General features: G+C 42.4%; 1 long non-coding RNA gene across 1 annotated transcript in view; it reads right to left on the bottom strand.

Annotated features, from left to right (window-relative positions):
* The window catches only part of LOC132512736 (uncharacterized), a 40,566-nt gene extending 27,572 nt beyond the window's left edge, over positions 1 to 12,994 (bottom strand). Inside the window, exons 1-3 of the long non-coding RNA XR_009538307.1 lie at positions 12,891 to 12,994; positions 7,967 to 8,044; positions 1,701 to 1,792 (exon numbers count right to left, since the gene is read on the bottom strand). This is a non-coding gene — a long non-coding RNA (uncharacterized LOC132512736). The remainder of the gene's footprint in view (positions 1 to 1,700; positions 1,793 to 7,966; positions 8,045 to 12,890) is intronic.
* Positions 12,995 to 13,907: the final 913 nt, after the last annotated feature.

Here is a 13,907-nt window from a genome sequence, read left to right as displayed (position 1 = left end):
TAAGTGTATCGTTTGTCTCAACAGTTGATTAAAAAACATCCTAGTTTCCTAATGAACTTAGATGGATAAGGATCCCTGTCTGTTCTCCTTCTATCTGCTCCCTTTCTCTCCCCACTGAGCCCTCTGCCCCCAATCCAAGTTCAATGGAATTAAAAGTATGAGCAAATTTTGAAAAACCTTATTTGGGATATTGAGATAACTAGCACTTTGTTTTCAAGCATTACAGATGTAGCCAGTGTGAAGTAAAGTCATCTTTTTGGCTGTGAACCAATTTTTAAGTTTGAAATGGCCAAGTGGTCAGTTTAAGAACTGAAAATGCCATTTTCTTGGTCTTCAGACCTACTCAATGGAGGAAAATAATGAAGGAAAGAAATATGTGAGCTACACTTGCCACTTAAAATGTTCTAGTAGCTGCATTTAAAAATGTTAAAGGAAGCAAGTGAAATTAATTTTAATAATGTTTTATTTAAGCTAATATATCAGGAACATTAACTTAATATAAAAAATAATGAAATAACTTACATTCTTTTTTTCACACCAAGGCTTCAAAGTCTTGTGTGTATTTTTTACTTAAAGACCATCTTGAATTGTACCAACCACATTTCAAGTGTTCAGTCGCCACATATGACCATCAGCTACTGTGCGGGGAACGTGAAAGTTTAGAAAATAGAGCCAGCACCCAAACACTCAGCAATTTGTGATTCTTCTGGGGAAAGAATTGCTCCTACTTAAACTAACGAAGCACACAGGATTCAGGAAGAGAATCGCATGCCATTCCTTGGCTAAGCAGAAGTCACAATTTGAACCCCAAATTGGAGGAAACAGTGCAATGGAAAAGTTTTGCCCATCAATTTTTTTGCAAACCCAGGTATCTCTGTTGACTTTAACCCTGGTAGCAATGTAAACCGCTTTGAGGAAAGCAAACGTGAACATGGTAAATAAGTGTTGCAATGGTTCAAAAGTAAAATTCAAGCGTGTTTATGCAGTTATGCTTCCTGCCCTCAGGAGCCAGGGAATTTAGATTTTGCAATCTTGTTTTAGAGTAACCAGCTGCATCTAGATTTTCACCACTATAAAATGAGAATAATATACAGTGTTTGTTACAGGCATTGTTCTCAGTGTATTACATGCACTGATTTGTTTAATCCTCACGATAATTGTATAAGGAAGACACTATATTTTATTTCCACTTGAAAGATGAAGAAACTGAGACCAAAAAGGTAAAGTAACTTCCTCGCAAGGTCACAGAGCTGAGGAGAAATGAATGAGAATTCAAACCCATGTTATTAATCATTATTCTCTAAACTACTAGATCTACAATGTTAAAATAAGATGAAACCTCATTATCTTAAATAGAAATTAAAGTATAAATGCAATATATTAATATTCAGAAACAACCCTTTATTAATGAAAATGACATTTGTTAAAGGAAATCCTATTCCATTTATGTTTAAATTATATGTAGTTTGTCTCATGTTGTACTCAGACAGCTAAAGTTTAAACTCATCCATTCATTTATTCTGCTCAAATATCAACTCTCAGTGAGACTTTCCCTGATCACTTAAGGTAAAGTAGTAAGAACCTCCCAGCCCTTGGCAATCTCAATCTTCCTTAATTATAAATTTATACATATAAATTCCTCATTATAAATATGTACATTATAAATTTATATATAAATTCCTTATTATAAATTTACTTACATGTTTGTGCTGTCTCTCTCCATCCTTAATAATATAAGCTCCACACAGGCAAGACTTGTTTTCTGTTTTGTTCACTACTATATTGCCAGTACCTAAAAACAATGTTTGGATCTTAGTAAATTCTCAATAAACATTTATTAATTGAATAAATGAATGATATTTATATTTATTCATTTATGCTGAAACAACACACATAGCAATTATGTACATAGACTGTGGAGCAAAATATACTTGTGTTAGGGGTATAGTTGCCATTTACTATTTGTAAAATATACAAATAATAATAAATATATTGACCTTGTAAGGTTATAGGGAATAGGATACCACTTTCTAAAAGTGACATAGAGGCTGACACACTGAATGTGGTTGTGTTGTTATTTTTGTAACATTTTTATTACTTATCCATTCCTTAAATAAATACAGTGTCAAACACTGTGCTGGGTGCTGAAGGACTTTGCATTGAAGAAGACATCTCTTTTGAGATACCTCGTAGATTGTAGATAGATTGCTGGACTGATGAGAAGGAAAGGAACTCTTCAGGATGCCACAGCCCTGCAGGCTTTAGCCCCGACCCCAGCCCTTAACCACAGAGTGAGCTGAAAGCAGAGTCAGGAGCTGGGAGCAGTAAGCAAATGAGATGTGCAGTGTTTCCCTGAGGGCAAAGGCTGAGAGCTGTACTGCAGTCCGGAGCTCCAGCCTTGGGCCAGTGCCAGGTGGGCGAGGGAAGCCTGTGTTCTGACATCAGCCAGGGGGTTTCAGAGAGGACTGAAGTAGACAGTGCCAGCTTCAGTAGTAGCAAAAGGAGGCACAAGTTCTCTCTGATGAAGTTTGCATGACTTCCATGCACTCAAGCAAAAAGAGTTCAAAAAGTTCACCAAACACACAAATAAACAAGACATCATGTCATAGAAAAAGAAGATAAACAGACTTAGACCCCAAAGGATTTCATATTTTTAAATTCTCAGGTAAAGAATACATAATTCTTAAATACAAAGTATTTATGGAAATAAAGAATGGGATCATAAATTTGATCAAGAAACAAAATGATGGGTTGATTTACAAAACAACCTAATAGAACTTTTTTTTATTTTTAGTTGATTTACAATGTTGTGTTAGTTTCAGGTGTAGAGCAAAGTGATTCAGTTTATATATATATATATATATATATTTATTTATTTTTATTTATATTTATATATATTTATATCTATATACACACACATATATAATGTATATGTAAGCATCTATGTAAAGTATATATATAAGTATATATATAAATGTATATATATATACATACATATACAAAGTGTATATATATACTTCTTCAGATTCTTTTCCATTATAGGTTATTACAAGATATTTAATATAGTTCCTTGTGCTATAGAGTAGGCCCCTGTTGTTTTTCTGTTTTATGTACAGTAGTGTGTATCTGCTAATCCCAAGCCCCTAATTTATCTCTCCCTCCGCTTCCACTTTGGTAACCATAAATTTGTTTTCTATGTATGTGAGTCTGTTTCTGCTTTGTAAATAAGTTCTTCTGCATCCTTATTTTTACATTCCACATGGAAGTGATATCGTGTGATACTTGTCTTTCTTTGTCTGACTTCCTTTAGTATGATAATCTCTAGGTCCATCCATGTTGCTGCAAATGGCATTATTTCATTCTTACTTATGGCTGAGTAATATTCCATTGTATACATGTACCACATCTTATATATATACCACATCTTCTTTATCCATTGATCTGTTGATGGACACTTAGGTTGCTTCCATGTCTTGGCTATTGTGAGTAGTGCTGCTTTGAACATTGGGGTGCATGTATCTTTTTGAATTAGAGTTTTTGTCTTTTCCAGATAGATGTCCAGGAGTGGGATTGCTGGATCATATGGTAACTCTATTTTTAGTTTTTAAAGGAATCTCCATACTGTTCTCCACAGTGGCTGCACCAATTTACATTCCCACCAACACTGTAGGAGGGTTCCCTTTTCTCCACACCCTCTCCAGCTTTTATTATTTGTAGCCTACTTGATGATGACCATTCTGACCAGTGTGAGGTGATAACCCATTGTAGTTTTGATTTGTAATAGAACTTTTTAAAATGAAAAGTACAATTGTTGAAATTGAAAACTCAATGGATAGATTAGTGTATTAATAATAGCTGAAGAGAGACTATATGATTCTAAACGTATAAACTATGGGAAAGAGATAAAGGGATGTGGAAGATAGAAGAAGTCCACCAAACGTATAAGCGGAGTCCCGGAGGGAGAGAATAGAAAGAGGTGATACCTGAAGAGAAAAGGGGACTTCTGATGAGAGAAAACTTACCAACAGGATAAATGAAATTATTTGGATACGCCATAACGAACTACAGAATATCTAAGCAAAGAGAAGGCCTGATAAGCAGTGAAAGACAAAATGCAGGTTTCCCACAGAGGAATAACAACTAAACTTACAGCAGCCTTCTCAACACACAAAAAGGAAACAGAAATGGTGGAATGGTATCATCAATAGCTGAATAACAACGCAGAAAAACTATTTTAAGAATAAGAGTGAAATAACAACCTTTTGAGATGAAGGTCCAGTGTTCCTAGGAGCAGAACTTTATGAAAGAAACTGCTAAAGAACCTACTTCAAGATCAAGGAAAGTGATCCCAGAAGGAAGGTCTGAGACACAAGAAGGAATTGCAGGAAAATAAAGTAGAAAACATGCAGTTTATAATAAAAATGATGTCTAATTGTGGAATTAGAACCAACACAATGTTCTTGCATTTGGGGGAAAAGATTAAGATATTGACTACAGTTAGGCTTTGTTTACTCCAGAAATTTCATTGGCAAAAATAGTAATAGAATATTTAGCTTCCAAACCAGAAGAAGAAAAAAAGGGGATAAAAAAAGTGAATAAAAGTTCTGTTAATTTTTTTAAAAGGCAAGGAAGGGGGAAAAAGTGGCATAGAAAAAGTAAGACCCAAATAATAACGTAAGATCATATAAACAAATCTAAATATATCAATTATCACAATGAATATAAGTGTTATCATCTTACAAGTTAAAAACAAAGTAAACCAAAGAGAGAGGGAGGGAAAAAATTCCAACTATATACTATTTATGAGACATACCTAAAACATTAATACACCAACAAGTTGAAGTAAAAGAATAGAAGACAATATAACAGATAAACACTTATTTAAAGCAATATTATATTCAATACCTTTTTGAATAAAGAAAACAAAACACTGCCCCAAATCTTAACCACAATTATTTTCATTTTTATAAATCCCTCTATCTTTTGTCCCAAGCGTCCATATTTTTATATTACTGTATTTGTAATATCCATTTAATTTTAATTCTGTTTTTTATTTTTAAAATTATAACATCATAATTTCCCAAGCTTTTATGTAGTTTGTATAATATAATTTCATAATAGCTATTTTGACCCTTTTTATAATTCAATTATGTTTCCTGCCCGAGCTTTCTAGTAGTGCATTTTATAAGTTTACTACCAACTCAATGAAGTAAAAATTCATTTTATTTGTTGCTTAATCATTAAACTTTAGAATCCATGTGTCATGTGAATATGTCTAGATTTGGGGGGTACCCATGTTTCTCTTACACAGGCCACTCTGATTTTGTGGGTTTTGTGGTCCCTCTTGCAGGCTGAAGCCATGCCCTATTTTGCACATCCTCACGTAGCACCACCTGTCCTGCTGATCATCTTAACTGACTCTTCCTGTTCTTTTCGAAGAGGGTAGAGGGCTGCTCAGCTGGTTGGGAGTTCGAGTGGGGATACAGGGCCTTTGGACCAAGTCTCAAGACAGTACAAGACTGAAGCAGAGGCCCTCAAAATACCAACACCAGGGACAACAACAAAAATGAGTGTTATCTGTGCAGGACTTCCTATGTGCTGTGCACTGTTTAATCATCTTACAGACAGCATTGCTTAGTGTGAGTCCATGAAGGCCTTGAATACCTGCTCAAGTCCTCTTTCTACTCCTCCCTTCTTTGTTTCCAAAGAAATCAGAGCCAAGTGACTAGGCATTCAGGCCTCTTGCCTGTTTGTAGAAGCTGTAAAATTGGCATCAATACTTCCATTCATCTGCCTCTCTTCTGGGTCCAGAGGGCATGATGACAGGATGGATTATGAAACAAAGGGGTGTTAACTTGGGAGCAGAAGGCCAAAAAGAAAACTCCAAACAAACAAACCATAGAGGTCAACGCTAATGAGTAGAGAACCAGCTTGTAACTAAGACTCTCCCAGGCTTTGAGGAACTTAATAAAATTAGATTATGTTTCAATGACAGGCATTGCAGCAAAGCTGAATAATAATAACACATTTAGTGCAGCACATAGAAATTACTTGTGTGCATAATTATGGATTTACACAAACTAATGGACCAGTTGAACTCCTCCCTGATCTCTGACTACAAACCTTTGTTTCCCTTCTAGGAATTGGAAAAAAGTCAACATGTCAGCAGTTCATCTATTTCTGCCTGTTGGTTCATCATGCAGAAATTAAATGAGGTGCATAATGTAAATTTAGATGTCAACATTCTGTTGAATTCTAGAAAGATGCATTAAAATGTTTAGTTTGCATCATATTTCAACAGATTTGTGTCATTCTAAGTTTGTTAATTTTGGCTTATGGAACACTGAACATTTGCATAAATCTAAATTCTACTGAGGACCCTGTGCTAATACCCTGTGCTTCATATTATTTTTCCAAAGAACAAGCTTGATCTGTTCAATCCAATCTTTAAAATCTTCATTATATACTTTGGAAAGCAATATTCTCTTCAATCTTCAGTATTCTGCCATTAAATCAATCTTGTGAACTGGTCTTAGTAGTTTTATCTTGCAGGCTAATCATCTGACACCAACATTATCACGATGTATTAAAAACTAAACCAAATCAAAGCAAAACAAAAAAACAAGGTTCATGTTGCCAATCACACGCTTGGTCTCTGCTAGAGTACCTTGGGACCTCCTGACAAAGGGCACACGTCTGGGAGCAGGGGCTCACCAGGCTGGAGCTCTGGAGCTCGGCTGTGGACGAGCACGTCTAAGTGGGCTGTCCTGGGCCCTGCCCAGCCGATAACAGCAAGTATCATGATTACTGTGTAAAGAAAGTGAATTTTAATGTTGTGCAGCACGATATGAAATGATAGCTTATGAAAGCAGCCGACAGCGTGTGCTGCATGAGGGCTCATGAATGGAAAGCTTACCTTGAAACGGGCCCCCTACCCTCTTAACATCCCCACGTATCTAATCTAAGCCTCATCCCCAGACTAAGGCCACTGTAACCCTTCCTTTGCCTTCTTGCTTCAGCCTCATCCCATTTCAACTGCTCTCCACAATCAATCTTCCTACAATAAAGCTACTGTCCTGTCCTGTCCCGATGGGACGACTGGAGTTCACATGTTTACCTGTTGAATCAGGTCCAAGTGCCTCGATCTGGCTTTACATCACTCTCCCTTTCTCCCTTCCTTCTTCCTTCCCTTTTTCCTTTCCTCCCTCCCTCTCTTCTCTTCTTCTTTACTTTTGATCTACTGAATTATAATCTACACACAGAAAAGTGGACGCATCGTAAGTGTTGCCTGGCTCAGGGGATTCTCACAAACTGGACACACCCAGGTGACACCCAGATCAGGAAGGAGAGCCTGACTGGCCCCCAGAAGTCCCTCCTTGCCCCATCACGGGAGCTACTCACACAGTCTAAAGGGAAACACTGTCCCACCTTCTAAGAGCAGACATTAGTTTGGTCAGGCTTCCTACATGCAAGACTCAGGGGACGGCTCTGACTTGGGGGCCTGAGGATGCCTTGGCCCCCAGGCCTGTGGCAGCGAGTCTAATTCAAGGCCCTGCTCTGGTGGATCTGGATGCCCTGTCATCTGCCTTCATCAGAACTTGCTCAGGAACTGCCAGCCGGAAGTGTCAGGGTGACAGCTGGTGAGAGCTGGGCAGGGAGGGACTGGAGTTGGGTCTGATGAGGAAGACGTGGAGCTAATGTCATAGGCAGCATGGTCCCCTCCCACTCCCAGGCCTGCTCTTCAGCCACTTCTCTACCCTCCCACACAATTGCACGTCCCCGAACAAAGTCACAAAAGGCAACTGCAACAGTGGCATTCAACCCATAGAGTCCCCAGTTGACACCAGGGCTTTTGCATCCCAAGTGGAATGCCTCCAGAGAGGGGCTGGGGATTCCCTAACGCTGCTCCCATCTCAACAACTGTCTTCCTGTCTTCCAGCAGCAGAGACAAGAAAATATTGTTTACCTGTGATTCTTTTTAACAGCAATTCAACAAGTGCTATTAGTTGTTGCCTTATTCTAAAGTTGAGATTTTCTTAGGCATCTATTGAAAATGTAACATAAAAATAATAAGTTAGGTATCAAAGAAAAGTCAGGAGGTTTATCATAACCCCAGCCTAACTCTACAACCACTTTAATTTGCAGATCACCTCCCGGTCCTGTCCACACTCACTCCAAGTCTCACCCTGTGGTTACCACAGGTTCACATGAGGACATTGTCTTTAAGTGGCCTTTTGTTTATGCAAACAAAAGGGATGCTTTACAGAAAATGATCTCTCTACCAAAGGGATAATTTTAATACAGAATCATAAAATTCTGCCTTTCTTTTCTGACATAGCCTCAATCGCTGTTCAGGGAAGCTATGTAGCTGGGGAAAACAAATGGCAATGACGCCAGTCCCTGCGGAGCCTGGGTTTTGTTCCTGTCAGTTACTGTTTAAATAAACATATGGATGTCAGCTTAACCTTCTTATGCCTCAGAATCTCCAGCAGTAAAGTGCAGAGGATGAGACCTATCCCACCCACCTCACAGGATGTTTGCTTCACTCAGTAAACCTACACGGAGTCCCAACCGCACAGGCACCAGGCCCCTCGCTGGGGACTGTGGACACGGCAGTGCCAGCATCTGCATCCACCGGGCATCGGACAGGTGCCGGCTCCGGTCCAGACGGACGATGCCCCCTCAGGAGGGGCTGCAGTCAGTCCCTGCCCGTCCTCACCCTCGTGCTCCCTGAGAGCAGCTCCCAGGCCTCAGGATGGACGCAGCCACGTGAGCTCTCTGAGCGGCCCCTGTCCCTTTCCCCGGACTCCCTCCACAGTCCCTCCCCAGTTCCCCCCGACCTGCCTCAGCTCTCCTTCACCACAGCCTCAGGGGGAGCCCAATGCTCCCTTGGCCTGGAACCCCCATCCCAGGCAATACAAAACCCGTTCCCCTCCCCAGAAGGGAAGCATGGGGGCCTTAGAAACACAGGGGTCCCCCTTTGAGATACATCACCTCCCTCAAAAATGCACAGAAAAAAGGTTTTCTGCTGAGCAGGGGAAAAATTGTTTTGAAACATTCCATTTCAAATTCCATTTCAATCCACTGACATAAATCCAGAAGCCAGAGAGGTTGTTTCTGATTGGAAGTGACTTGCAGGATTTTGCAGAAAGGGTGGCTTTTGTGTCAGGCGTTGAAGACAGATGGGACTGAAATAGGGCATCTCCCGTGGGGCGCTGGGGGCAGAGGGCAGAGGTGGGAGGATCCAGAGTGTGCTTGGGGACCGTGAGGACCCAGAAGCACACAGGGCACACTGGAAGGGCAGCCGCCCTGGACGACAAGGGCTGTGGCCCAAGACGGCCAGGCTGAAGCCCATCCTCTAAGAAGCCAGCAGGCTCATCGCTGTGCACGCAGCCAGAGGCCCTGAGTCCCCACCTCCCTTCACCTGAGCAATCACCGTACACCTCTGTACAGACCCTGATGCGCCTGAGTCTGCCTTCTGTTCATGGCCTCTCCTCTGAAATGGGGATGTTCTCTGAGACGGCTCTCCCACGGACACTCAAGGCTGTTTTTCCTCCCATATGCCATGTAACCGGGGCCCACAGGAAGGGGGGTGGCTGCCTCCGTGCCCACCTCTGCTACCTCCACACAGTTGCACCCATTTTCCTGTCAGACCTTTGCCTCTGATGTTCATGTGACTCGGACATGCTACCCACCCCCTCCCTGGGCTTCTCCCCGGTTTCTGTCATCTCTCAGTCACCCTCTTCACTCACTGGTTCCTGGGCTTCCTTCCACTCAAATTCCATCCTTTTTGTGACTTAGATATTCCCAGGGGAGGCCATCTAGGTTCCCCAGCATCTCGGTTTTTTCATGTCGTGTCTCAAATGGTCTTTTCTTCCCTCTCCAGCAGCTGCCCACTCTGACAGCTGCCCCCAGACACTGCCCCTGGACACTGCACCACCTCTGAAAGCTTGAAGGCCAACCTCCAGCTCCCAGACCATCCATGTCCTTCTAGTTTAGTTATTCAAGTATCCCTCCTAGTGGGCTTCCAATCTCATCATGACTCACACTTCACTGAATCTCCCATTTCTTCCCTGTCCATCAGTAGCCTCATGAATGGCTCCCCTCTTGCTTAGATTCAATCCCATTCTCCACCATTCTAATCATCGTTTACAGATGCCATAAATTCCTTTATCTGTCATGGCTTCATGCATGTGCTATGGGCAGGTATCCCAAGCAGTAGCATAAGGGATGGATTAAATTAGAAAGAAATTGGAGGCAAAGCTGCTGGGAAGAAAAAATTATTCAGCAGATAAGTATATTTATATACATATATATTCTTTGAATATATATATACACATGTATTCTTTAAAAAGGTAAATATGCTGTGTAAACGTACGGTTGAACTAAGTTACATATAGTAATTAATTATATTCTTCATGAAGAATTAGCAATATTTGACTTGATCAAATAGTTCAGCCTTGGATATGTCATGTTCAAATGATCAATTTTTGAATGACTGCCCCAAATTATCTCAAATATATTTATGCCCACAAGCTGTACAACATTTATAGTTGTGGTATGGGGGCTAATCGGGCCTGAAAGTATCTTTCCACAGTAATTGGAAAAAGCCTCCCATATTCAGCTGGCTATTTTTAAACACAAGCAACGTCTCTCTCCTTCCAAATCAGATTGCTTTAAACTTGGAGAACAAGGGCCCTTATTCAGGACATGTGTGTGCCAGCTCTAAGGCCCGGTTTCTTCAAAGTATCTGGATTGAAACAGTGCCCGGAAAAAGCGATTAAAGTAGCTATGAGTTTTGAAAACTTCGAAAACAGTCATACAGATTTTAAAGATGTATTTAAAAACAAATAAACAGAAACTAATTCTACCCAAAGTACCTGGAAAAAGAAAAAGGCCAAGGAACAGCTTAACTCTAAGTGCCAAGAGAAATGAGCAGCGAGAAAGAAAGGGGTTTCATTGACTCAATGCCCAGAGGCCACCTCTGGCAAAGCGCTTTAAATGGCTATTTTATTCATGTGTTGTCTCTAAATCCAAAAATGTTAAGTGAAGCCAACACACCCCGGAGTGTTTGGTTCTACGTGGTGATGCTGAGGGCAGAGCTTGCTGAAGCTGCTGCAGGGTTAGGGTACCCGTCTCATGCCCACCTCCTGGGCATCCCCAGCACGGTGGGAACCAGGGAAAGTGCTGGGAAAAGAGCAAAAATGACAGAGCGCCTGTGAAAGGCAGCTCAATAAATTAGTTTTTGTTTTAATTGTTAGGGCAGAAAGCATTATATTAATCTCTGGTAGTTCTGGGACTAAGAGTGGTTTATATGAAGAAACTGTAGTGAAAAGAAAGGGAACAAAATAGTTCTGGTAAAAGAAACTTGAGAGATTTCTACCACAGATATTCAAGATCTGACTAAGTAATTTTGTGCTGGTATAAACGCTGTACTGATGACGTGCCTTTGCCACGTTCTCGGACCAGGACTACCTCCCGGGTGTCTGGATGGCAGTGGGACCTGCAGAAGGCCCCGCCGCCGCAGCTGAGACGGGTTCTAGCCAGGCCTCCATCTATTTCAACTCTGTGACCTGGAACAGGTAGCCTCCCTCCGCTGACAGTTCTTTCCTCTTCTTAGACTGACATGTTGGCGTCCACCCTAGGAAAGAGGAACGCCATCTCTGGAAGTAATTAGGACAGAGTGTGCAGACGTGGATATGTTAGGATGTAGCCAAGGGCCAGCCCAGCTTGACTTCATCCTTTTTGTACACTCATCCACTGGGGAAGAAGCAGGGCCCTTGAGAAGAGAAGGTTGGGACGGGGTCTTGGCGAGCAGACAGAGGGTCAGGAAAGGTTGGAAAAGCACAGTAACATTTACAAGCACAGACATGCAGTGACCCTGACGCTGGCTCCCTGAAGTGGCAGCATTTCCCAACTGTGGAGCTAGAAAATGGAAACCCTGGTGCAGTGGGCATTCCAGAGAGGGCAGGGTCAGAAAAAGATCCTCCTGTCAAACATGAAGAAATACGGCAGAGTGCCTGCCCTTGTTGAAGCTTCATGGAGCACCTTAGCATAGTAAAGGCTCTGACAAGTCCTGCAGCAAAGAAACAGGATTTACTGTTTAATCCTGAACTTGCTGGACTATAGAAACTTTAACAGACATGTCTGTTAACATTTCATTGAACACAGTAGATAAACATTGCTCTAGGGAATAAAAATCCAAGCTCCCTAACATGGCACGTGATGCCCTGTGGGGTCAGCTCCCGCTGCTGTCTGCCTCAAACCTGACAGGGCACCGAGCCCAACCCCCTTGAGACTCATCGCTACCCTGCCTCGCAGTTCCGCAAGCACCGGCCGGCCCTGCACATTGCAGACCTCGGGTTTCTTTGCATGTTTTGTTCATTGCGAACACAAATGCTGTCCCTCCTCTTTCACTGGCTAATTCCTATACGTTTTTGTTTGTTTGTTTTTTGCGGTACTCGGGCCTCTCACTGTTGTGGCCTCTGCCATTACGGAGCTCAGGCTCTGAACGCGCAGGCTCAGTGGCCATGGCTCACGGGCCCAGCCGCTCCGCGGCACGTGGGATCTTCCCGGACTGGGGCACGAACCCGTGTCCCCTGCATCGGCGGGCGGACTCTCAACCACTGTGCCACCAGGGAAGCCCCCTATACGTTTTTAAGACTGGTGTGAGCCACGTGCAGGAGGACACGTCTTTCAGGGATATATTGTAACCTTGAGTAGAGCCATCTATGCATCCGTGCACAGCAGTATCCATCCTACAAACTGCTTCCTTGTATAGTATCTCATTTAGTCCTTGCTTCTATTCCGCAAGGGAGACATCATTACCATTATCATTTTACAGATGAGAAAACGAGGATCAGAAAGCCCAGTGACTCGCCCAAGATCACCTGTCGGGTCCGGAAGGGGCAGGGCCTTCTCCCTCCGAGCCAGGGCTGCCAGGGCGGCTCCTCGGTACTGGAAACCCTCAGCCTTGAGGCGCCTCTTCCATCAGGACTCATCAGGAGGCTCTCTCTCCCTTCTCTCCTCCGACACCATCCCGCCCACACCATGACCGCCTATCCGATGGGCCTCTGGTGACTCAGAGGACTGAGGACAGAGTCTCGGGGCGGGGGGGGGGGGGGGGGGGGGGGGAAGGAAACTCATTTGTACCCGGTGTGCACATCTCTTCTCACAGCTGCTGCTGTTCCCAATTTTCTGCTTGGCTGGATTTTTTTTAGTGTTAACTGGTTTTTTTCCTCTTGCTAAACTCAAAACAAACCAAAAAAGCACAGTCACATAAGTGTACACGTGCAAACATGTTTCTTTCAGAAGCAAATATTTGTAATAACAAAGAGCTGGAAAGGATGAAAATTATCTTTAAAATTTTTACATCACTTACGCTATTTTAGAAGTAGAAAGTGACTAAAAGAAAAGGCTGCAACTACAGCTGGAAACACTGAGCTCATTAACCCTTTATCTTCCTCAGCTGCCCCGGATCCTCGGCTTGTGGGGAGCTCCCTGGGGCGGTGAGTGAGGCTTGTTCCTCCAGTCTGCACGCCTGGGCCCTCCTAAGGATGCAGCCTAAGAAAACCACTTGCACCGAGACACTAGGGTGTGGTGGGTTTGCTCTTCCCAGAGTAATTAGTGTATTAAAGGAGAATCCACCCTCACCCCCAAGGCAATGATTAACCCAGAGAAATGAATCCATGGGGATAGATCTTTTGGGTCTATGTCACTCTGATAAGCATAACTTTTAGGCCAAGTAGGCCTTCCTGGCATCTTCCAAGTTGCTTCACAAGCAAGGACCTTTTCCTCTCCCCTGACTACCAGGTGGAGATAAGTGAAGCAAAGTTTAAAAAAAGGGGTTTTAATGCCTATGTGTGTTAAATGGAATAAACAGTCATTTTCCATTATTTAAGCAGCTG

This window comes from Lagenorhynchus albirostris, chromosome 21 (assembly GCF_949774975.1).
Source record: "Lagenorhynchus albirostris chromosome 21, mLagAlb1.1, whole genome shotgun sequence".
Taxonomy (NCBI): Eukaryota; Metazoa; Chordata; class Mammalia; order Artiodactyla; family Delphinidae; genus Lagenorhynchus; species Lagenorhynchus albirostris.
This window is presented reverse-complemented; position numbering and strand designations above follow the sequence as displayed.